General features: G+C 40.2%; 1 long non-coding RNA gene across 2 annotated transcripts in view; it reads right to left on the bottom strand.

Annotated features, from left to right (window-relative positions):
- Positions 1-13,826: 13,826 nt before the first annotated feature.
- The window catches only part of LOC131807627 (uncharacterized), a 44,631-nt gene continuing 35,835 nt past the window's right edge, over positions 13,827-22,622 (bottom strand). For both annotated transcript variants that reach the window (XR_009344561.1, XR_009344562.1), the window contains exons 3-4: positions 15,862-15,969; positions 13,827-14,223 (exon numbers count right to left, since the gene is read on the bottom strand). This is a non-coding gene — a long non-coding RNA (uncharacterized LOC131807627). The remainder of the gene's footprint in view (positions 14,224-15,861; positions 15,970-22,622) is intronic.

Raw genomic sequence — 22,622 nt, 5'->3', positions numbered from 1 at the left:
GCCTGCTTCCCTCTCTCTCTCTCTGCCTGCCTCTCTGTCTACTTGTGATCTCTGTCAAATAAATAAAATCTTTAAAAAAAAAAAAAAAGAAAAAAAGAAAGAAACCTATATACATTTAAACTTGGTTATCAGACAAAAACCTTAGTAAACCTGTATCTTCCCTGATAATCTATAGTAAACATCACTCTTAATTGAAATAGATTACATGCATTGCCTTTAACAGGGGAAAAAGCAAGGATTTCTACTATCATTGCTTCACTTAAACATTGGTCTAGATATCTGAGCTGGACAGTAGATGAGAAAAGCAATAAGAGGTATAAGTGGAAGTAAAATTGTGCCACATTTGATTGCCTACTCAAAAAACACAAGAAAATACCCAAACTGCTGGACGTTTTTAAATTCAGCTGAATTGCTGGGGTGCTTGGGTAGGCCAGTGGGTTAGAGCCTCCGCCTTCAGCTCAGATCATGATCCCAGGGTCCTGGGATCAAGTCCCACATTGGGCTCTCTGCTCAGCAGGGAGCCTGCTTCCTCCTCTTTCTCTGCCTGCCTCTCTACCTACTTGTGATCTCTATCAAATAAATAAATAAAATCTTTTTTAAAATTATTAAAAAATAAATTCAGCTGAATTGCTGATAACAATATACAAAAGTCAACAGCCTTTTTAAATTCTATAAAGAACGTTATGCTGAAAATAAATAAAAAATAAATTTTAAAAAATAATTTTAAAAAGCCCTCAGAAGATGTAACTGAAAAAAAAAATAAATAAATCATAGTAGCAAAAGAAACTATGTATCTGGGAATAGAAAATTTAAAAAAAGATATGGCATTCCTTAATGGAAAAATTAATACTTGAAGTCAGAGGCTGGGGAAGATTACCTAAATTAAAGGGAATACTTTGCTGTTGTTTTTTGTTTTGTTTCGTTTATTTGTTTTTAGGATTTGGTTATTTACTCATGAGAGACAGAGAAAGAGGTAAAGGCAGAGGGAGAAGCAGGTTCCTTTTAGAGCAGGGAGCCCGATGCACGATTCAATCCCAGACCCTGGGATCATGAACTGAGCCAAAGGCAGAAGCTTAAGCAACTGAATCACCCAGGTGCCCTAAAGGGAATGCTTTGGATAGGAAGACAATGGGGCACCTGGGTGGCTCAGTGGTTTAAAGCCTCTGCCTTCGGCTCAGGTCATGATCCAGGAGTCCTGGGATCGAGCCCTCTGCTCAGCAGAGAGCCTGCTTCCTCCTCTCTCTCTGCCTGCCTCTCTGCCTACTTGTGATCTCTGTCTGTCAAATAAATAAATAAACAAAATCTTAAAAAAAAAAATTTTTTTTTTTAAAAATTTTTTTAAAAGACAATATCCCCCAAAAAGTCACTTCTCCTCCAAATTAACCTATAATTCCAGTCAAAATCTCAAAGAGTATTTTTCAAGAAACTTGGCAAGTTGATCTCAACTTCATTTTGAAGGATCAAGAAAATAAAGGTTATTCAGACTTATTGAACAGCTAGAATAATTAAAACTATCTGTATTAGCAAAGGATAGGAAAACATCTGGTTTTCAATTAATCTCACTTTTAAGCCTCCCACTGTTACTACCACCTCCTACATGCCAGCTGACTCTCTCCAGTACCCCCAACTAAAACAATCAATTTAACCTACCAGGCCCTAGAATTGTTTAATTTTACCACCTCCTCACTGTCCCCCACCATCCTCATGTCTCTTTCACCATCTTTACCTCCAAGTCCCTTATGCCTCTGGCTATCCCTCTTTTTTTTTTTTTCTTTTTTTAATAAACTCACTTAGTAGAACCCCATCTCTTGTTAGATCTAACTCTTCACCTTCTGTGAACCTACATTAGTGTTGCCCAGCATGGAGAGCAGAAAACACAGATGGGCCTCTGGTGTGCTAGCAAACATACATTTCTCTGATCCTTTCATGTTCCTAACTCTGCCAAATGGCTCTTTCTTATCTTTTCTCCTTTCTTCAAACCTCCAGCCCTTCCTCCTCCAACCTCACTTTGTAAATTACCATGTTTCCTGGTGTCTTGAGGAACCTGAAGAATCGTCAGTTTTGGTTGTTGTTGTTTTTGTTTTTGTTTTTTTTTTTAGGTTATCAACAATAGGAACAACAACTTGATCAAAAGTCAGCAGCTCAACAACTGTGCAGATTAGAAGACAATGGCACAGTATCATCAAAGTACTAAGAAAGGGATGCCTGAGTGGCTCAGTTGGTTAAGCAGCTGCCTTCAGCTCAGGTCATGATCCCAGCACCCTAGGATCGAGTCCCACATCGGGCTCCTTGCTCCGAGGGGAGCCTGCTTCTCCCTCTGACTCTGCCTGCCGCTCTGTCTGCCTGTGCTCGCTCTCACTCTCTCTCTCTCTCTGACAAATAAATAAATTTAAAAATCTTAAAAAAAAAGAAAAAGTACAAAGAAAAAATAATTCTTAACCTGTCCTATACCTGGCTGTATTTCTTCAAGAATGAAAGTAAGAAGCCAAAATTGAGATTACCACTTAGAAGCATTCAGAGAAGAGTGTACTATGGAGAAATGTGATGCGGGAAGGAATTGTGAGCAAACAAACTGGCAAATATAGAAGTCCCCAGAAACAGGAACTGTATGCAAGAATCATAATAACATTTAAGTTGGAGGTTAAAATTAAAATAGAAAATATCAGACTGGAGTGAAAGTGGTCTAAGATCCTTGAATTGTGTGGGGGAAGGTAGAAATATTAACTTTAGACTTGAAGTATGCATGTTAGTATTTTGGTAATAACCATAAGAAAAAGTATGTATTTTTTTCAAAGAGTAATGAAAAAAGTTATAAAGTTTACTGATCGAAAAGGAGGCAAGAAAGCCAAAAAAGTAGCAACTTAGAAAAATCAGTTCATACTCAAAATACAAATTAAGATGGTAAAAATAAATATACTAGTGATCATATGTTATTGGACTAAACTAGAACATTAAGACAGAAGGTTGTCAGACTGGATTCAGCTATCTGCTATTTTCAAAAGACATTCATCAGATACGAGGACACAGAAATATTGAGAGTTAAATGATATAAACAGGTCATCTCAAGTAAACACCAATCAGAAGAAAGCTGGTACGGTGATACTAACATCAGATGGCACAGACCTTAAAACAATGATTATCAAAGATAAAAAGGTGATGGGGAGCCTAGGTGACTGGCTCAGTGGGCCAAGAGTCTGCCTTCGGTTCAGGTCATGATCTCATGGATCTTGGGATCCAGGCCCCTGCTGCGCTCCTAGCTCAGTGAAGAGTCTGCTTCTTCCTCTGCCTCTCACTCCACAAATTACCCCATGTGTACCCTGACATGCACACACACGTGCACTCTCTCAAATTAATAATTTATTTATTTATTTAATAAAATCTTTAAAAAAAAAAAAAAGATAAAAAGGTGTTAAGTCGTTTACCTAACCAGGAAGTTATATAAGTCTGACCTTGTATGCACTTAAAAACAGACCCCTACAATATGTAAAGCAAAACATACGGAAGAGAAACAAGGAGAAATGGAGATTTAAACATCTCTCAGTAATCAGTAAACATATATATAAACATAAAGTACATGAAACATATAAACAACCCAACTAACAAGTTTAATCTAATAGACATACATAAAACCACACTAAATACACATTTATCTGAAACACATTTGGAATATTTACAAAAACTGACCACATACCAAGCCCTAAAGCAATTTCCAGTAAGTTTCAAAGCATCTGTATCATACTGATCATATCCTCTAACCACAGTATCTTTAGGTAGAAATATATAAGAAAAGGATAAATAAAATGTTTTAGAAATTTAAAAACACATTTCTAAATAACTGTCTAAAAAGGAACTATAGCAACATTTTGAAAATACATAGAATTAAATAATAAGGTTTAGGGGATGTATCTATTTTGATCATACAAGAGAATTATTTCCTTGGTTATATCTTAGAAAAGAAAAAAAAATTGAAAATTAAGGTGATAAGCATCCAGTCTAAAAAGTTAGAAAAAGAGTAAAATAAACCCAAAGCAGAAAGAAGGAAATAATTAAGCAAAGAGAGGAAACCAATACCATTTTTTTAAATGAATATGAAATAGAGAGAATGACTTATCAGGAAAAGGAGAGAAGGTGAAATAATCTATTTAAGAATTTAAAAGCTGGTAAACCTCTGGATAAAACAAAGATTAAAAATCATAAATACTGGGGTATCTGGCTGGCTCAGGTGGTTAAGCAACTACCTTTGGCTCAGGTCATGATCCCAGGGTCCTGGGTTCAAGACCCACATCAGGCTCTCTGCTCAGCTGAGAGCCTGCTTCTCCCTCCCTTCTGCCAGTTCTCCTGCTTGAGCTCCCCCACTCTCCCTCTGTCAAATAAATAAATAAAATCTTTAAAAGAAAAAAATCATAAGTATTACATAAAATTTATAGCAATACATTTGACAACTTAGGTGAAATAGACATTTCTGAGAAAAAGTAACTTCCTAAAACAGACTAAAGAAGTAGAAATAAGAAGAAAAAAAATGAGTCAGCAGTTCAAAAAACAAAAACAAAAACAAAAAAAACCCAACACCATGTCCAGATGGTTTAGATACAACTTGTACAAATAGTCAAGGAATATTTCATTGTACATTATATACACTCTTCCAAAAAATAGAAAAATTATAAACAATCCCTAATTCTTCTTGTAGACCATCATAATCTTGAAACCAAAATCAAACATGGAAAGCAAAGAAAAGAAAACCACAGGAGAATGTCCCATTTGAACATGGGTACAAGAATCCTAAACACAGGCTCCAGGTGAACCTAATAATGCATTAACAACAGACAAAGCGTGACCAAACTGGACATGAAAAAATGAGTAAACTTTTTATAAAAATGGAGTGGGCTATAATTCATTACATTAGTGATTTTAAGACGTCCCACAGGATCAATGCAACATGTTTTATTGAATAACTTTTCTGAATATAACATATATTTATGATTTTTTAAGTAAATTAAATCTCTTAAATAAAAAGAAATTAAATGGAATGGACTTAACCCCATAATGGAACTCCCAAATCCACAGCAAACATCATACATAAGGGTGGAATATTGGGAAACCTACCTCTAAAATCAAGACCAACACTACTGAGTTCCTATCACTGCTTCTGTTCAATCTTTACAAAAAAGAAATGAAAACGATAAGGACTGAATTAACTGTACAAGCCCTTAGCATAAGAAAGACAGAACTGTCCTTATTGCAAACCATATGATAATAGTATTATCCCCAAAATTAACTGCTGAAAATAACACACTTATTACTTCAGTTTCTGAGGATCAGAGTTCTAGAAGCAACTTAGAGGCCCAGTGTCTCTGAAGAGGTCATAATCAAGACGTCTGCTGAAGCTACAGTTGTCTAGAAGGTTTGACTGAGGCTAGAAGATCCATTTCCAAGTTGGCTCACTCACTTGACTATTGGCAGGACTCAGTTCTTCACATGGACCTCTCCACAGAGCTGCCTGTGTGCTCTCCTGACATGGAGGCTGGCTCCCTCTATGGAATCGTCAAGCAGGCAAATGGAAGCTTCAGTGTATTTTACAACCAAATCTCAGCATGACGCACCACTTCCATATTTGTCTGTTTGTTAGAAGGCACTGAGCCCAGCCCATGCTCAATAGAGGGCAATGAGACTCTGCCTCCTGAAGTGGGAAGAAACTAAGAATCTGTGCACATTTTTAAAACAAGTAAAATTATACAAGGGCGCCTGGGTGTCTCAGTGGGTTAGAGGCTCTGCCTTTGGCTCAGGTCATGATCCCGGAGTCCTGGGATTGAGCCCCCCTCCCCCCAGTCAGGCTCTCTGCTCAGCAAGGAACCTGCTTCCCTTCCTCTCTCTCTGCCTGCCTCTCTGTCTACTTGTGATCTCTGTCTGTCAAATAAATAAAGAAAAAAAAGAAAATAAGGAAAAAAATAAAATTATTGAAGTAAAGAATCCAAAAGAATAGGCATATAATTCCTTATGATTAATAAGAAAGTATGCTAAGTTGTCTGAAATAGTATCTATATACAAAATTCAATTACATTTTTATGCAGGAGTAATAGAGTTTAAAAACGTACATTTTAATTAAGATACAATACTGATGGGAAGACTTAATTTTTTAAATGTAATAGTCCCCAAATTAATCTACGAATTTTCACTGTACTTGATACACTCATTCTAAAACTTTTATAGAAAAGGTCCAAAAATAATCATGAAACATTTAAAGACAAATACAGAAAACTGGCTAACCAAAATTTACTTATTTTAAAGCCATAGAAATTCAAAAGAGTGTTTGAAATAAAGATAGATAAAGTGACAAATGATTCAAAACAAAAGGCCCATAAATGGATGCACATATACACAGAAACAATATTTTATAGAAATGGACTTGTAGATCAACAGGGAAAGAACAGCCTATTCTATAGCTTCTGGGATAGTTGCCAATTTTTTCAAGCAAATTAGATTTCTACCTCATATAAAATGAATTCCAGTTGAATTAAAGACATAAAAACATAACCCAAAACTTCTAAAAAACATTAGAATGCAAGGTAGGAGAATGTCTTTGTAACATTGAGGTAGGAAAGGGTTTTTTAAAAAACAAGGCATAAAACAGCACAATACAGATAATAAAAGATCGACACATTTGCTACATTAAATTTTAAAATTAATCTCTGATGAGAGAATAAAAAAGAGAAATGATGAGCCACAATCTAGGAAAAGCTCTTTTCCATACATAACACCAACAAAGGATTAGTACCCAGCATACATGCAATACTTTAACCCAAAAAGAGAGGCAACTCAATGAGAAAATTGAGCAAAAGATATTAATAGACAATTCAAAGAATAAAAAAATAAATGAATAATAAACTTACAAAAATATCAGAGAATACAAAATAATCAGAGAAATTCTAAATTAAACCAAAATTACGTACCATTTCACTCTCATCAAATTGGTAAAAATGTAAACCAGAGTCCTGGGATTCCAAATGTTGGCATTCCAAATGTTGGAAAGGATGTGGAAAAAAAGAAATTCTTATATACTGCTGACAGGAATGTAAGTTGGTACAACTATTTTTGGAAAACAAGTGGGCAAAGTCTAGGAGAGCAGGCACTATTTCCTACCCTCCTCTAAAGCCACTTAGTAATCAAGGAGTCTTGGGGAGATAGAGGAATCTAGAGGATTCCCAAGTTGGGAAGAGTAGAGGAAGGACTATGAGTTCAGCGCAGGACAGGCTGAGCTTTAGACACCAGTAGGAAATTGAGCTGAAAATGCCAACAGGCAGATGGGTGTGCATCTGGAACTAAGGGAAGATACTGGTACCATGGATAAGGAACTGGGAGTCTAGTTCGTAAGTTGAAGGGAGAGTAAAATGGAGGTCCATGAGCCTTGAATGCCTACAAATGTGGTGCTTCACATGACCAGTATCTTTAGGTAGGCAGGTGTTAAGCTAAGTTCCTATTCAAGCAGTTGTCTCCCTGGCCCCCCACTTTAAACAATCTGGCTTCACTTGCTTGAGGTTTAGCTGGAAGCTGTGATATGGGTGATGGAAGGAGCCATGGTCTCCTTGGGACTACCAAAGGCCCCAAGTGCTCAAATTTGAAAATTTTAATTTTATAATACTACCATAACCAGAGAAAATGGATTGTAATGCATATTAATTATTCTCCTGTGCTTATTCAGAAACTCGGGCATTGAATTCACTATCTCATTTCCTTTTAAGCGAATTTTATGGACATTTGCAAATAGCCTGTGAAATAATGTCGGCATATGACAGCCCCAATATAAGGTTAAATCAGCAACAGACAAAAAAGTAGAAAGCTAACTCTTCTTATTTGGATGTCATTCTTACTAAAGTCTGACCTCTGCCTAGTACGCAACAAAGACAGGGGTAGTTTAAAAAAAATAAAAAAGAAAAGAACTTGACCAGCATTCAAGATTAAGATTTAGTAAATGGAACTTAATCACTCTTAGGATATATATCCAAAAAGTACATACAGGAATTGATAAAAACAAGAAGATTCTAGAGATCATTATTAAATCATAAAGGACAATGTGAAACTTTACAAAATGCTAGAATTGAAGGGACCATGCTTGAGAACAAAAGGTAGTACGATGATATTTTAAGCCTAATAAAAATATTAGAATTAATCCTATTCATATGTTAGAATAAATAAAAGGGATTCTGTTCAAAAGCATTGCTTAACTCTCCTCCTATCTTTCACCTGTTTTCAAAACCTTGGAAGTATACCTTCCCTCTAGACCACATAGGTCAGTTTCCCCCTTTTAGGATCAACTGAAAACAAGAGTAAAGTCCCAGTCCCTCGCCTCCTAAACAAGAGAAGAGTCAAGACCTTCATTCCAAAGGAAACTGACTCAACAGGAGCAAAGTCAGCCTTGAAGAAGTTCCCAGCTCCCTGACTGGTTGTCAGGCCTCCCCAGTTCTTCAGTGTCTGCTCCTGATGCCCAGGCACCCCCCGCCACCCCAGTGTGTGTTTCCTGCATGTGGGGATCAGCAGGAAAAAGGAAATACACTGATTCTTCTGGCAAGTAACAAGTGCAGCTCACTCCTGACCCAGAGAATCCCAATCTGTTTCTAGAGTGAGTCGGATGGATACTGAAAACTGAGGGCTAAGGCTTACAAAGTCTCCATCCTGGGCCTCAGCCACCAGCAGGTCTGGAGCACAGAATACAGTTTTAAGGCAGAATCCAAATTTCAACAAGCTAGGAAGAGGCCAGCCTGGCCATTCTCTGAGAACCTGGAGCAGTTTCAAAGAGAACCAAACTGGCCTGTCCCTGCCTGGCAACAGACATTTTGTCTGTGCCTCATTCAGTCCTAGGAACACACTAGAAGACTGTCAGAAAGTGAAGACCATTTGCCAACCGGAGGGATGTAGCCAAACTGTAAATCTCTGTTCTTTATTCTACACCTAGACAGGATTCCATAATCTCCAAAGCTGATAGCCAGTGCTATTTCCCCGGTTATGAGTTCCCAGGGAGAAGGACAATATGCACAGGTGACCCAGGGCATTTGTAAAAAAAACAACACCATGGGAAGGTGTGGGCATGTGTTTAAATAATTTTGACGTGGTCTCCATTCTCACTGAATCTTTGACAGCCACATACAACACATGGCCACATATATCAGTAAGGTAAGTAAACACCTGTTTTGCTAAGAAAAACTCTGTACAACAGTGGTTCTCAAACCTGATTACACACTGAAGTCACCTGGGGAGACTTAAATATACTTACGCCAGGTATAATCAGTGGCACTGTAATCCTGTTGTATGGCCGACGGATGATAGCTACCCCTAGGGCAAGCACAGCATAATGTGCAGAATTGTCAAATCACTATGTTGTGTACCTGAAACTAATATAACATTGTGTGTCGACTACACTTCAATAATTTTTTTTTAAGAAGCCAAAACAAGGGGCACTTGGGTGGCTCAGTCCGTTAAGCGTCTGCCTTCAGCTCAGGTCATGATCCTAGGGTACTGGGATGGAGTCCCTCACTGGACTTCTTGCTCAGCGGGGAGCCTGCTTCTTTCTCCCTCTGCCTGCTGCTCCCTCTGCTTGTCCTTTCTTTCTTTCTTTCTCTATCTGATAAATAAATAAATGAAGCCAAAACAGAAGAAAATACTGATGCCTGGATCCCACCTTCAGAGCTTATTCTGATTTAATTGTCATGCACTGTAGCCTAGACATTGGGAATTTTCAAAGCTATTCATGTAATTCAGATATGCAGAGGAGTCTGAGAACCACTGCTACAGAACACTTCCTGGAGATACCTTGGCCATCAGTAGGGTTTTTTCCATGTAGGGGCTCCCACTCACTGCGGAAACAGCATAATGGGTCTGAACCTAAACTAACTGCTCGCTCTGAGCTTCTGTTTGGCTTTAAATACATCACGTGATTTAAATTCTTTTTAGAGTCTCAAGCAACGACTGGTTCACAATTTCTTTTTTGACACTCTGAAATCCAGAAAGTTCTGAAAATGAAAGTTTTGAAACGATCCATTTGATGGCAAAATCTGAGCATGGCTGATGTGGGACTATTAATAGCCTTCACTCAGCTCACTCAGGGTGAACAGTCCTAAATTTTTCTCTGCAGAAATTGTCATGTAATGGATTACATATTGCTGCTTCTGTGTTAGGAACTATACAATATATTTATCCTAACAGTTGCCTAAAATCCAAAGGTTTTGAGTTAGAGAGGCATTAACCTATATGCAAACAACAGAAAAATAAATCAAGATGTGGTCCTAAGCCTCAAATAACTCACATACACACAGAATCATATTGCAATATGGAAATTTTGTCAAAAAAGAAAAAAACACATATAAAGTTCTCTGGGAATGCAAAAGAGGGAGCAATTACTTCTCTAGTGAAAAGAAGGGGAAAGTCAAGCCAGAGGTAACAACTGAGCCAGATCTTGGAGAATGAGTAAGGGCTGGCCAAGGTGAGACCCTCCTGCCCAAGGCAACCACTCACTTTACAAAGGCCTCGATTCAGGAGGCAAAAAAGGGTGGAACCTATGGAAAAGAGGGTGGTGGAGACACACTTAGAAAGAGGGAAGCCATGGGCTTCCCTTAAGGGCTTTATAAATAAAAGACTTGGGACTATAAGCTAGTGGTTCTAAAGTCTTTAAAGATTTGATTGATTGATTGATTGATTTGTCAGACAGAAAGACAGAGAGCAAAAGCAAGGGAAGCAGCAGGCAGAAGGAGAAGCAGGCTCCCCGCTGAGCAGGGAGCCCAATGAAGGACTTGATCCCAGGACCCTCAGATCATGGCCTGAGCCAAATGCAGACTTAACCAACTGAGCCATCCAGGTGTCACCAGTGGGTCTAAAGTCTTAACATGTGTAAGAATCACTGGGGAATCCTGTTAAGGTTCAGATTCAGGAGCTCTGGGATGTGGCTGGAGATTCCGCATTTCCAACAGGCTCCCAGAGAACATCAATGCTGAAAGTCTGAGCAGCGTACTACTGAACAGCAAGGCTGTCAAACCCAGTAGAATACCCAACACAGCAGCCGTGAGTCACATGTGCCAGTGAAACTTCCACTGTACTTACGTAGGATTAAATAAATTGTAAAATCTAGTTCCTCAGTTTCACGAATCACAGTTCAAATACTCAGTGGCCACGTGGGACTAGTAGCTACCGTACGGAATGGTGCAGAAACAGAATACTTCCACCATCCCAGAAAGTTCCATTGGTCAGGGCTGATTCTAAAGCTGGGCATTTTCAGAAAGCAATATAAGACCAGCTAATGAAAATAACTAATACTTAACATAGTACTTACCATGAGCCCAAAACTGTCTGTAGTGGTTTTAACTTATATCCATAAATAAATCCCTTGATAATTCCTCCTCTTAAGAGATGGAACTTCATTCTCCTTCTTTTGAATATGGATGAATAAATGAATAAAATGTGATGGCTATGACAGTGTGATTTCTTAGACTCATCACAGAAAACCACTGTGGCTTTCTTTTCTCTCTCTCTCTCTCTCTCATTCTCTCTCAAATCACTCAGTCTGAGGGAAACCAGCTGCCAAGTTGTAAGGACATTAAGGCAACCCTATGGAAATGCCCACATGGTGAAAAACTGAGGCTCCAACCAACAGCCATGTGACTGAGCTATTTTGGAGGTAATCCTCCAGCCCCTGTCAAGGTCACCACATTCCCAGCGGACATCTTGATTTCACCCTCGTGAGAGACCCTGTGCCAAACCTAGCTAGCTGAGGTACTCCCAAACTCCTGACCTGTAGGAACTGTGAGGTAATAAATACTTGTTGTTTTAAGCCACTAAGTTTTGGATAATTTATTACATCATAATAGAGAAGTGATAATACAGTTCTGAGCACTTTTCATACTTAAACTTAAATTAACTCTTTAATAGAACATGCTATCTTATGCCCACTTTACAGATTGGGAAACCAAGATACAAAGAGGTTAATTATAATTGTCTACAATCCCACAGCTAGTATAAATGAGAATGAGGATTCCAACCCAGGAAGTCAAGATCAGTGTCTTGCTCTCTACCACTACACAGTTCTATCTCAATTCTCTGCAAGGATCATAAGATACAGTTTCAGGGAACCACTGAAGGAAATGCCTTTGTCCTATTCTGGCTGCATATCAGGGTCACACAGGGAACTTTCACCAATGCCTGTGCCCCACTCAAGATCAACTGAGGCAAGATCAGTGGAGGGCAACCCAAGCATTGGTAGTTTTTAAAGCCTTCCAGGTGATTCCATTGTGCAGCCAAGGTCAAGAACCACAGATAGAGCATAGCCATTCCAAGTGTGAGCCCAAGAGGATGGAAGAAGTGAAATTTATATGTCCACAAGATTGCCCAGGTGCCTTGAACTGCATTAAAGTTTGAGAAGCACTTCTCCCATCCCTTCCCCAGACCACACCTGGTGCTAGGCAGCAGCTCAACATCAAATGGGTTGGCACACATGGTTTTGCTGCAGGGACTGAAATTAGATGCGTAGAGAAAAACCAAGTTTAGCATTTTGTAAAGTGGTTCTTCAAAAATACCAAAAAGACAGGAGGAATGAAAACTTGAAGAGACAGGTGGGAAAAAGCAGGAGGAAACAAATAACTTCTCTCGGTGTCAAAGAGAAATAAAGAACTCCAGGGAGTGATCAGTAAACATTAGCGTGTCAGAGAAGGACCTGCCTTAGGAGACAAAAATCAAACAAGACAGCAAAATTACCTCTCATTGGTTTGAGGCCAGGGGTAACGCTACACTCACTGTATGGCTTTGGAGGTCTTTGTGAAAAGAATATGAAAACTGCTCAACTCTAGCCTTCTCTGTCTACAGTAAATGTGCCAGTGCAAGTTAATTTAAAAGAAAGAAAGCAAAATTTCTTACTTTTTCCCTATCCTATTTAGTTATCAGCACTATAATTATAGCTAATCCTAACTTATTGGTGATCTGCTTTATGACTTACCCACAAACTTTAAATTTTATCAATGCCATCTGTCACTTAAAAAGCCAGTCACAGAGAGCCCTTCCTTCATCTCCCCTCCCTCCTTCTGCACACCGCCTCCCTCCACCCCAGACCTGACTGCTTCCAGGAAGGTGAGAAAATGAAGGGCTAGGGAGACAACTGGTAGCATCCTCCTGCCTCAGAACAGCATACTAGAAACCATTCTGTGTGCGAATGCTTTGGTAGAAGTTTCTCCTCCTTCTCCAAAAGGAGACATAACTCAAAACGGTAAATCAAAATGACTTGCTATGTGGATGGCGGTCCGACACAATTGTCCAATGTTGGCATGCACTGAATTACCTTAAGGGTTTAATTTTGACACAGATTGCTGGATTCCACCCTCAGAATTTCTGGTTTAGAAGGTTGGGCCAAGGCCAAATAACAGTCCCTTTCTAGCACACCCCCCAGGTGCTGCTGTGGCCACTTGTGCCAGGACTGCACACCCAGAACCCTTGCAATATAGACTGGTGGGTAACTCTAGCTTCCTGGGAAGGAGCTGCAACTCTGAGCCAGTACCAGGGTTTAAAACCCAACCCTGCTTCTTCCAAAATGGATGACCTTAGGCTCTCTCTGCTTCCATCCAAAATGAGGATAATAGGAAGACAATCTCCTTGGGCCATTATAATGATGAAAAATATCAATTTCCATAAAAAGCACAGAACAGGACTTAGCAAACTGTAAAGGTTCTCTCAGTTTCCACTGTTAATGTCAATGTCTGCTGGAGACAAATTAATTCTGTACTAGCTTTCCTCAGAGCACTTGCAGAGCTAAAGAAATAAAAAATAACAACTCAATTTATGTGCTTATTTATTTTTTTTATTGTAAATACAATTATTAGCCTTGTTCTCAAGTACTGCCTATGAAACAGTGATCTATCAAATGAGAGAACTGAAGAATTATGTGCGACTTTGAACAGATTCCAGAAGACCCAAGCAGATTCTGTCATGAGTGTAGCACAACAGACTTGGAAGGACATACGGTTCTCATAAAAGCACAACAATTATTAAACAAGAGTTTCACAGCCCACGTTATGGCATAAAAGGAAAATTACCTGAGGAGAAAAGGAAGAGTCAAGCAGAGTCAGAAACAGATGGAGCCCAAAGGAGGAAGCAGAGAAGGTAGGCCTCAAGGTGAACAGGACACAAGATGGCTGCCACTGCCCTGAGCACCTGAAAACCAAGGCCAGCAAAAGCTCCGTGTCTGGAACACTGGACCTAGAATGAGTAAAGGCGAATCAGCTAAAGGAATTTGAAAGGAAACATTCAGAAAAATAGACCAAAAAAAGCAACCCCCCCCCCCCAAAAAAAAACCAAACCCAGAGCTCAAAGAGGAGGAAGAGGATGCAGGTAAAAAGGGGGGTGGGGGGTGCGGCGGGATCAGGCATTTCCTAAGGGATCCCAGCCCAGGGCAAGGGTTTAAGTCTATCTACAAGTTTTTTAAAAATGTAATACGTTGTCCCTGCCATGAAAAGTATCACCAGTTGAACTCATGGTCCTCCATCGTCCAGCCCTCTGCTTTTCCAACTGATCTCCTCCTTCCTCTCAGCCATGTTTTGTCCCATTCAAACCCACTGCTTCCAACTGTCCTCAAACAATCGGAGGCTGCAGCAGCCACAGCTGTGCAAACACTAGTCCCTCAGCTTGAAACCAGCTCTTCTTAGCTTAATCCTCTCCACCCTTTAAGCACAAATCAAAATCCATCTTCTCTGCTCTCCTAAAGCAAAATTAATTTCTCCTTCCTCCACGTTCCCATGCCAATCTATCACCAAACATCCTGCCTCACAGTAGAGTAAATGGGTGCTTGTCTGCCTCCCTTCCTCAGTCCCGCCACTGGAGGCACCCATCCAGCACTCGGAGCACAGGACATGGTCACAGGAGATCTTGTAGTGTTCTCTGCACTCCCCAGTCCCTCCAGGGCAGACTTCTTACCATTCACATCTGTAAATCTGCCCCCACAGGACTGTTCTTGTGGCTGGACTGTGCTAACCAGCACAAGGAAAAGTTAGAACTGGAGAATACAGTCGCTGGAAGCAGTCTTCAATTAATTGTGGTCATGGGCTGGTGGATTAATGACCCAGCACCTTTGGCTGTCTGGTAGAACAACTCTGCAGAACTCTGTTCTACACATTCTCCCAGAGGCTCCCAGCAGTCTTGAGCCCCACTTGTGTTAGGTAATAACCTGTTCATTAATATACCACATACTGGATTCTTTTCCATCTCTTTTCCACTCCCCCCACTCTTCCGCTGCTGTTTCCCAGGATTATCTCTCAAAAAAAAAAAACCAACCTGCTCTAGAATCCTTGTCTTAACGCCTACATCTAGGGAAATGCAATCTAAAATAATGCTCAGCAACTATCAGCATTTATCTTGATGACTTAAATTCACGGAAGAGGAGAGACAAAAGGAAAAGTAACTATATGTTAGGGTGAATGTTCAGAGGTAAAAACTGAGCAAGTGGGTCCAGAACATAGAGGTTACAGGCTGGAGAGAGGAGGCAGTGAGGCTGAACAGGCCAAATAAGAGCAGATTTTTAAAATGATGACCTTCCCCCGGAAACCTTCAAAGGTTTTCTCAAGGGATTTCTTTATGGGTTAAGCTACAAAGAAATTCATCTATTATAGTTATCTTATCATTATAGGATTAGGACATGGGTACTCTCAAGAAATGTATAGCAACAGACCCCAAACGAAAACTCAGTTCTAAGGGTGACTACATGTTGAATGGGACTTTCCTCTTAGAATTTCAGTGGAGGGCTCAAAGCTGAAAACTACATCCAAAAAGATGGACAAGGTAAATCTGCAGTAACAAAAAACTTCAAAATATCAGTGCTTTAAAACAAAGGCTTGGAGGTACCTGGGTGGCCCAGTCGGTCAAAGATCTGCCTTTGGCTCAGGTCATGATCTTGAGGTCCTGGGACTGAGCTTCTCCCTCTGCCTGCCAGTTGGCCCGCTTATGTGCTCTCTGTCAAATAAATAAACAAAATGCTTCAAATTAAAAAATAAAATAAAACAAAGGTTTTTTGTTTACACTATACAGCTGAGGCAGATTAGGCGATGTCTCCACTCTGTGTCATCACTCAGGGACCCAAATTGACAGAGGCACCATTCTCTTATAAATGTGATATTTCAAAAGCAAATCCACATGATTGGCCATGCAAGAAAAAAGAAGGATGGAAGTCGAGCACTGGCGATCAAATGCTTCCATGCACAAGTGAAATGCATGTTTTCTGCTCACATGTCATTGGCCGGAACTGGTGGCATCACCATACCTAACTTGAAGGGGACAAGGAATCTTAATTATTCCTGTGCCTCACAATGGAGATGAACCATATATGGGAGAACATTAGTTATAGAACCACAATCCTGGTAGGTTGAATACTGCCCTCCCAGGATGTCCTTGTCGTAATCCCTAGGGCCTGTGAATATGTTGCTTTACATGGCTTAAGAGACTTTGCAGGTGGGATTAAGTTAAGGATTTCAAGGATAACCTGTGAAGGTTATCCTGGATTATCCATCACAAAAGTCCTTATAAGAGAGGGGCAGAAGGCTCAGAGCCAGAGAAAGCAATGTAATGATGGAGGCAGAGAGACAGGAAGACGCTGCACTGCTGATTTGAAGACGGAGGAAGAGGCCTCAAGCCAGAGAACGCAGGTGCCAAAGAAGCTAGGAAAAGGAAGGAAATAAATTCTCCACTAGAGCTTCCAGAAGGAATGAACGGCACACTGATTTTTAGCCCCCCCAAGACTGATTTTAGACTATGTTCCTCGGCAGACAGGAGATGGGAGAGAGGGGAGCAGGGGCACCCACTCCAGACCTTGCATAGAGACTGTCTTTTCTTCCTAGGAGGAGGCCCCTAGGGACTGGCTGACTGCTCATCTACAGTTTTCAGAGAATAAATTTGTGTTGTTTGAAACTATCAAGTTTGTGATTAGTTTCCAGAGGAAACTAATAGGACAGCCATCCCTCGGGTGGCCAAACAGCTTGTCATCAATCTCTATTACATACCTCCAGCCTAAATCAGAAAAAAAAAGAAAGAAAGAAAGAAAGAAAAGAAAAAGAAAAAAGAAATTTGAAGGACAGCAATGGCAGGAATTCAATGGACAGAAAATGCTTTGGTTTGGGGGCGCCTGTGGGGGTCAATCCGTTAAGTGTCTGCCTTCGGCTCAGGTCATGATTCCAGGCTCCTGGAATTGAGTCCCACATCGGGACTCCCTGCTCAGCTGGGAGTCTGCTTCTCCCGCTCCCTCTGCCCCTTCCCCCAGCTGTGCTTTCTTTCTGATAAATAAATTAAAACTAATAATAATAATAAAAATGCTTTGGTTTTGCTTCCTCCATCCTGCCCCAAACCAAGTGAAGAAGAACCCCCAACAGAACTCCTCAGAGAGAATGCAGTGTCAGTGAGACTGGGAGACTGGCTTCCTACATCCTGGCAGAGCAAAAACGAGGGCCCATCTGGGGTGGCGACCAGGGTGGAACATGTCAAAGAATGCTTAGCAGAACTTGTTATATGTCACCAGGCGTTTGGAGCCTACACAAATAAGGATGAGACTGGTGTCTGCTTCTTGCTATGTAAATTCCAAATGCTGGGTTAAGGGACTGGCTGAAGCTGTGTGTGGTGAACAATGCAAAGAGAAAGAGGGGAAAAGGGCAAAAACTAGGCAAGTTTCAGGTCTCCGTTCAGTAGGGTGAGGATCCATGAGTTGACTGACCAAGGAGGTAACATGGAAGACAGACAAACAGATAAGCTTAAGGCATCTTATCATACCGCATTAAGAGGGAGAGGTTCCACAGGGTATACAGCTGGGAGAGAAGGGCAGGAGCTGAAGTGGGATGCTAGAAGATCAAGCAAAAAGTGAATCAACAGCTCCAGGAATGCAAAATACAAGAGTTCCCCAGTGAAAATATTTAGGAAGCCCATAAAAATGTCCCACAGAAGAGCCAGCCATAACAGAAGCAATGCTGGCCAGCAGAGAGCAGCCATGAGAACCAAACCAAGCACTAAGTAAAAAAAAGACCCTGGGAAATAGGATGCAAGAATGAGATGGTGAAAAAATAAACCATCACTGCTTCCTCTTTCCCAGACCCTAAACTTGAGTCTTCAGGCCTGGGTTGTAAAAAAGAACGTATTTTTAACTGAATGCATGCCTGAAAGTATTGACTTAACTTGCACTATATTTCATAACACAAAAATGAGACAGTTATTAGAGCTGAAAGTGAACAAAAAGCTGTCATGGGGGCAGAGGAGGCAAGGGAAATGCAACAGAATAAAGTCAGCGAGGGAAGAAAAGCCCATTTCCTGTTGTTGTTTCTATTAAGCTAGGCCCATTCGGTAATCCAGTTATATAAACCAAAACAAAGTATCATATACATTATTACCAACCCATTTTTCTCTTTATGATAGAAAAACATAATGGAGAGTGTCAGTTACTTGTTTCCATGTTCTCACTATCATTTGGTCACTACAAAGTAACTTTTTTCCAGACTAGCTTCATAGATACTATGCTCCCATTTTAACAGCAGGCCCAGCTAAAGATTGTTCAAGCAAATACGAATGTTGTGATTTTACATAATTTAAAGTGGGGAGGGCCCAGGATTGGTTAATTCAATGGCTCAATTACTTCACAATCTCAGAGGGTGAGATTATTTTAACATCCCCTCGTGATCACAAAATGATTATGGAAGCTCCCCTATCACAAGGTCACTTGACGATGTCCAGAAAAAAATACAGACATCTATTTTCCTTCACTCTCCTTTTAAGATGAAAGAAAACACATTCAGATGCCCTCCAACAGGCTTCCCTTAGGTGCCACTGACTGGAACTAGGCCATGCAACATTTTCTTCTCAGTATAGCTGACACACAATGTTACGTTGCTTTCAGGTATACAACATAGTGATTCCACAATTCTCTATGTTGTGCTGTGCTCACACCACACGTGTGGCTACTGTCTGTCATCACACAACACTATTATAGTAGCATTGACTATATTCTCTATGCTGTGCCTTTTATTCCTGTGATGTATTCATGCTACAATCTGAAAACTGTGTCTCCCACTCCCCTTCACCCATTTTGCCCATCACCCCCACTTCCCTCCAGGCAACTATCAGTTTGTTCTCTGTATTTATAGATCAGATTCTGCTCTTTGCTTGTCTGTTCTGTTTTTTAGATTCCACACATAAGTGAAATCATATGGTATTGTCTTTCTCTGGTTCATTTCACTTCACCGAATACCCTCTAGGTCCATCCATGTTGTTGCAAATGGCAAGAGCTCATTCTTTTTTGTGGCTGAGTAATATTCTATTTTTTTAAAACACACACTATATCTTTACCCGTTCCTCTATGGATGGACATTTTGGCTGCTTCCATATCTTGGCTATTATAAATAATGCTGCTATAAATATATAAGCACACATATCTCTTCAAATGAGGGTTTTTGTTTTCTTTGGGTAAATACTCAATAGAAGCATTATTGGACTGTATGGTTTTTCTATTTTAAATTTCTTTAGAAATTTCCATAATGTTTTCCACAGTGCTTGTACCAATTTACAGTCCAACCAACAGCACACAAGGGTTCCTTTTTCTCCACATCTTCACCAACACTTACTATTTTTTGTCTCTTTGATTCTAGCCATTCTGACATGTGAAAGATGATCTCTCAATGGGGTTTTGATTGGTATCTCCCAGATGATTAGTGATGTTGAACATTTTTTCATGTGTCTCTTGGCCATCTGTATGTCTTCTTTGGAGAAACGTCTATTCAGATCCTCTGACAATTTTTAATCAGATTATTTGAGTTTTTGGTCTTGAGTTGTATAAGTTCTTTAAATAATTTGGATATTAACCCCTTGTCAGATCTATCATTTGCAAATATCTTCTCCCATTATGTATGCTGCTTTTTTGTCTTGTTGATGGTTTCCTTTGCTGTGCAAAAGCTCTTTATTTCGATGTAGTCCCAATGGTTTGTTTTTTTCTTTGGTTTCCCTTACCTTAGGAAATATATCCAGAAAAATGTGCTATGGTTAATGTCAGAGAAGTTACTGCCTATATTCTCTTCTAGGACTCCTATGGTTTTAGGTCTTTAACCCTCTTTGGGTTTAGTTTTATGTATACTGTAAGACAGTGGTCCAGTTTTATTCTTCTGCATGTGGCTATCCAGTTTTTCCAGCACCATTTATTGAAGAAACTGTCTTTTCCCCATTGTATATTCTTACTTCCCTTATCATAGATTAATGGTCACATGCAGTTCTTAAACAACACTGGAAAGGAGAATAAAACTATCACAACTGGCTTGGACTTAACAAGATTCACCCTTGGAGACCAGAATGAACTGATGCACATAGCCACCTGACTTCTGAATACAATGTGTTCTCTTCAAAGGGATAGGAAGTGATTGCTGATAGACAACAACACATTACATAAAGCAAAAAATAGTATTTGTCCTACCAAGACAAAAGAGGGGCTATCTCAGGTAAGGTTTCCCAAAGCGGAGCCTGAGATGGTTTCCTGTAGGAATGCTCTTGGGAAAAGGGGACTGAGGGAAGCAGGATGGAAGACAAGTTGCTAAGCAAGATGGAGGGGATCTCAGCTGGGCTTTTCCTTCAGCCTGATTCTGCGGGGAACCCCAGCATGAGTCATACCACAAAGTTGATTCCTACCTTAAGGAGGCTGACCTTTTGTACCCTATTTTCAGTCAGTCATGTGTGAATTGCTGAGAGGAGCATAAACTTCATGACAAGGTGACCCTTTCCAATGAGGGACATTCTCTAGAGAAAAACACAGCTAGGAGTCATCTGCTGCCAACACTCACAGCATCCAAGATGAATGTACCAGTCGAGTAAAAGAGATCTGGATGAAGGACTAGCAATGACACCATAGAAACTGCCACTGGAAACAGAGCCAAGGACTGAAAACCTTAACCGGCCTCCAAAATGGTGCCCTCCCCAAGATGCCCAGCACACTGGGCCTCTGGTTTCTCCTATAGCAGGACAATTACAGAAAGTTCTGTGAGCCCAGGCTACTGAGCAAACACCTGTGTTTCCTCTGGAAGAGCCCAAACCTACTTGTATGTTCTAAGGTCCAGCACTTAGCTCCCCATGCTACAGCCTAGGTTCCAGGTATTACTTCTAGAGCTTTTACAGAACCTGGAACCCAAGATGAAAAGCATTTCCATATTCATAACTGCCCTGCCACACCCCTCTGTCCACCTCTGAAGGTGCTACAAGCCCCTTTAGTAAGACAGCAAGCTTCAGAAACTGCTCATCTGGCTCTTTTTGTGGCTTGAGTTGTCCTATCCTTGATGTGGAGAAGGCATCTGAACTTGGAGAGTGGCTTGTGTCTCATCTAGTGACATCAGCCTGCAGGGATTAGATGAATCACATGGAGCCTGTGGCCTGGTCTTAAGCCTACAGAGTATCACTCAACCCACACACTTTCAACAAACCTTCCACTGCCAATACTCTGATAGGAAAAGGTTAAGCAACTCCCCACTTCCAAATTTCACTCTAGATTTCCTCTGGGTGGAGGAGAGCCGAGTTACAATAATTCCCCTTTTTGACGAGAAATGGAAAGACTTTAGAGGAAACCAAGACAATGAACAAGTCTTTCCAAATAATCTATTTTAAAAATCATGGGTGGAATTGCAATGTACAGATTAATTTCCTCTTAAAATACAGCTGGATTTCAAACATAGGAAGAAAGGAGGCTTGAACAAATCAATTCTGGCAGAAGCTAAAGGATTTTAAAACAACTTGAGTGCTCTGGCCACCATCTACAACAGGAAATGGAAAGAATTCTAAAGCCCACCAATAATTAATATTAGAGAAGTCAGCAAGTATTTGAAACAAGAACAAATATTTTGTCTTATATTTTAACTTCCTGCATGTATGTCTTATTCTCCCTGTATTTCAGAAATTCTCTTCTAAGAAGGTCTGACTCAGGCTCACCCTTGTACACCCACCCCCAACCCTGTGCCTTGCACACAAGAGACACTCAATCAATACTGGTTGAAATTACGAGTAAATAAAATCAGCACAAATTTAAACCATTTTACGATCTGCTACCACCATCATTCATAGTACAACTTATCACTTACCCAACTAAGAAAAATATTGGAACAAATCTTCTTAACACTTTAACACCTTATATATAAATGACTTGCCCAAAAAACAAGCTAAATTGTGAGGCTTTTAGAAGAAAACTCTGTTCCCTAATGCACATCAGTATCTGCAAATAATTGAGGGTAAAGAGAAATTCTTTACGTAAGGATGCCCTCTACTGGGAAACACTCCTTTCCACTGCATACAAAAAGACAATCTTTCTCCATTGACTTGCCTACCATTCACATTTCTTATCAAAGGAGAAAAAGGCCACATGGTGTGAGCCTGAAATCCTAAGGTGTCAAGACTTGAAACACAGATGAACGATCTTAAAATGCCATCATTCTCATTTTAGATAGAACCATCTCAAACTACAGGTGACTCTTGGACAATGGACAGTGGCGCATGGTGCAGGGTTGGGGAACTGCAGAGTTGGAAATCTGTGTATAACTTTCAATTACCCAAAAACTGAACTACAAAGAGCTTAATGTTGACTAGAAGCCTTACCAATATCACAGTCA

Source organism: Mustela lutreola, chromosome 9, assembly GCF_030435805.1.
Source record: "Mustela lutreola isolate mMusLut2 chromosome 9, mMusLut2.pri, whole genome shotgun sequence".
In the NCBI taxonomy this organism is placed as follows: domain Eukaryota; kingdom Metazoa; phylum Chordata; class Mammalia; order Carnivora; family Mustelidae; genus Mustela; species Mustela lutreola.
The sequence above is the reverse complement of the archived record's forward strand: the minus strand, read 5'-3'. Positions and strand labels throughout refer to the sequence as shown.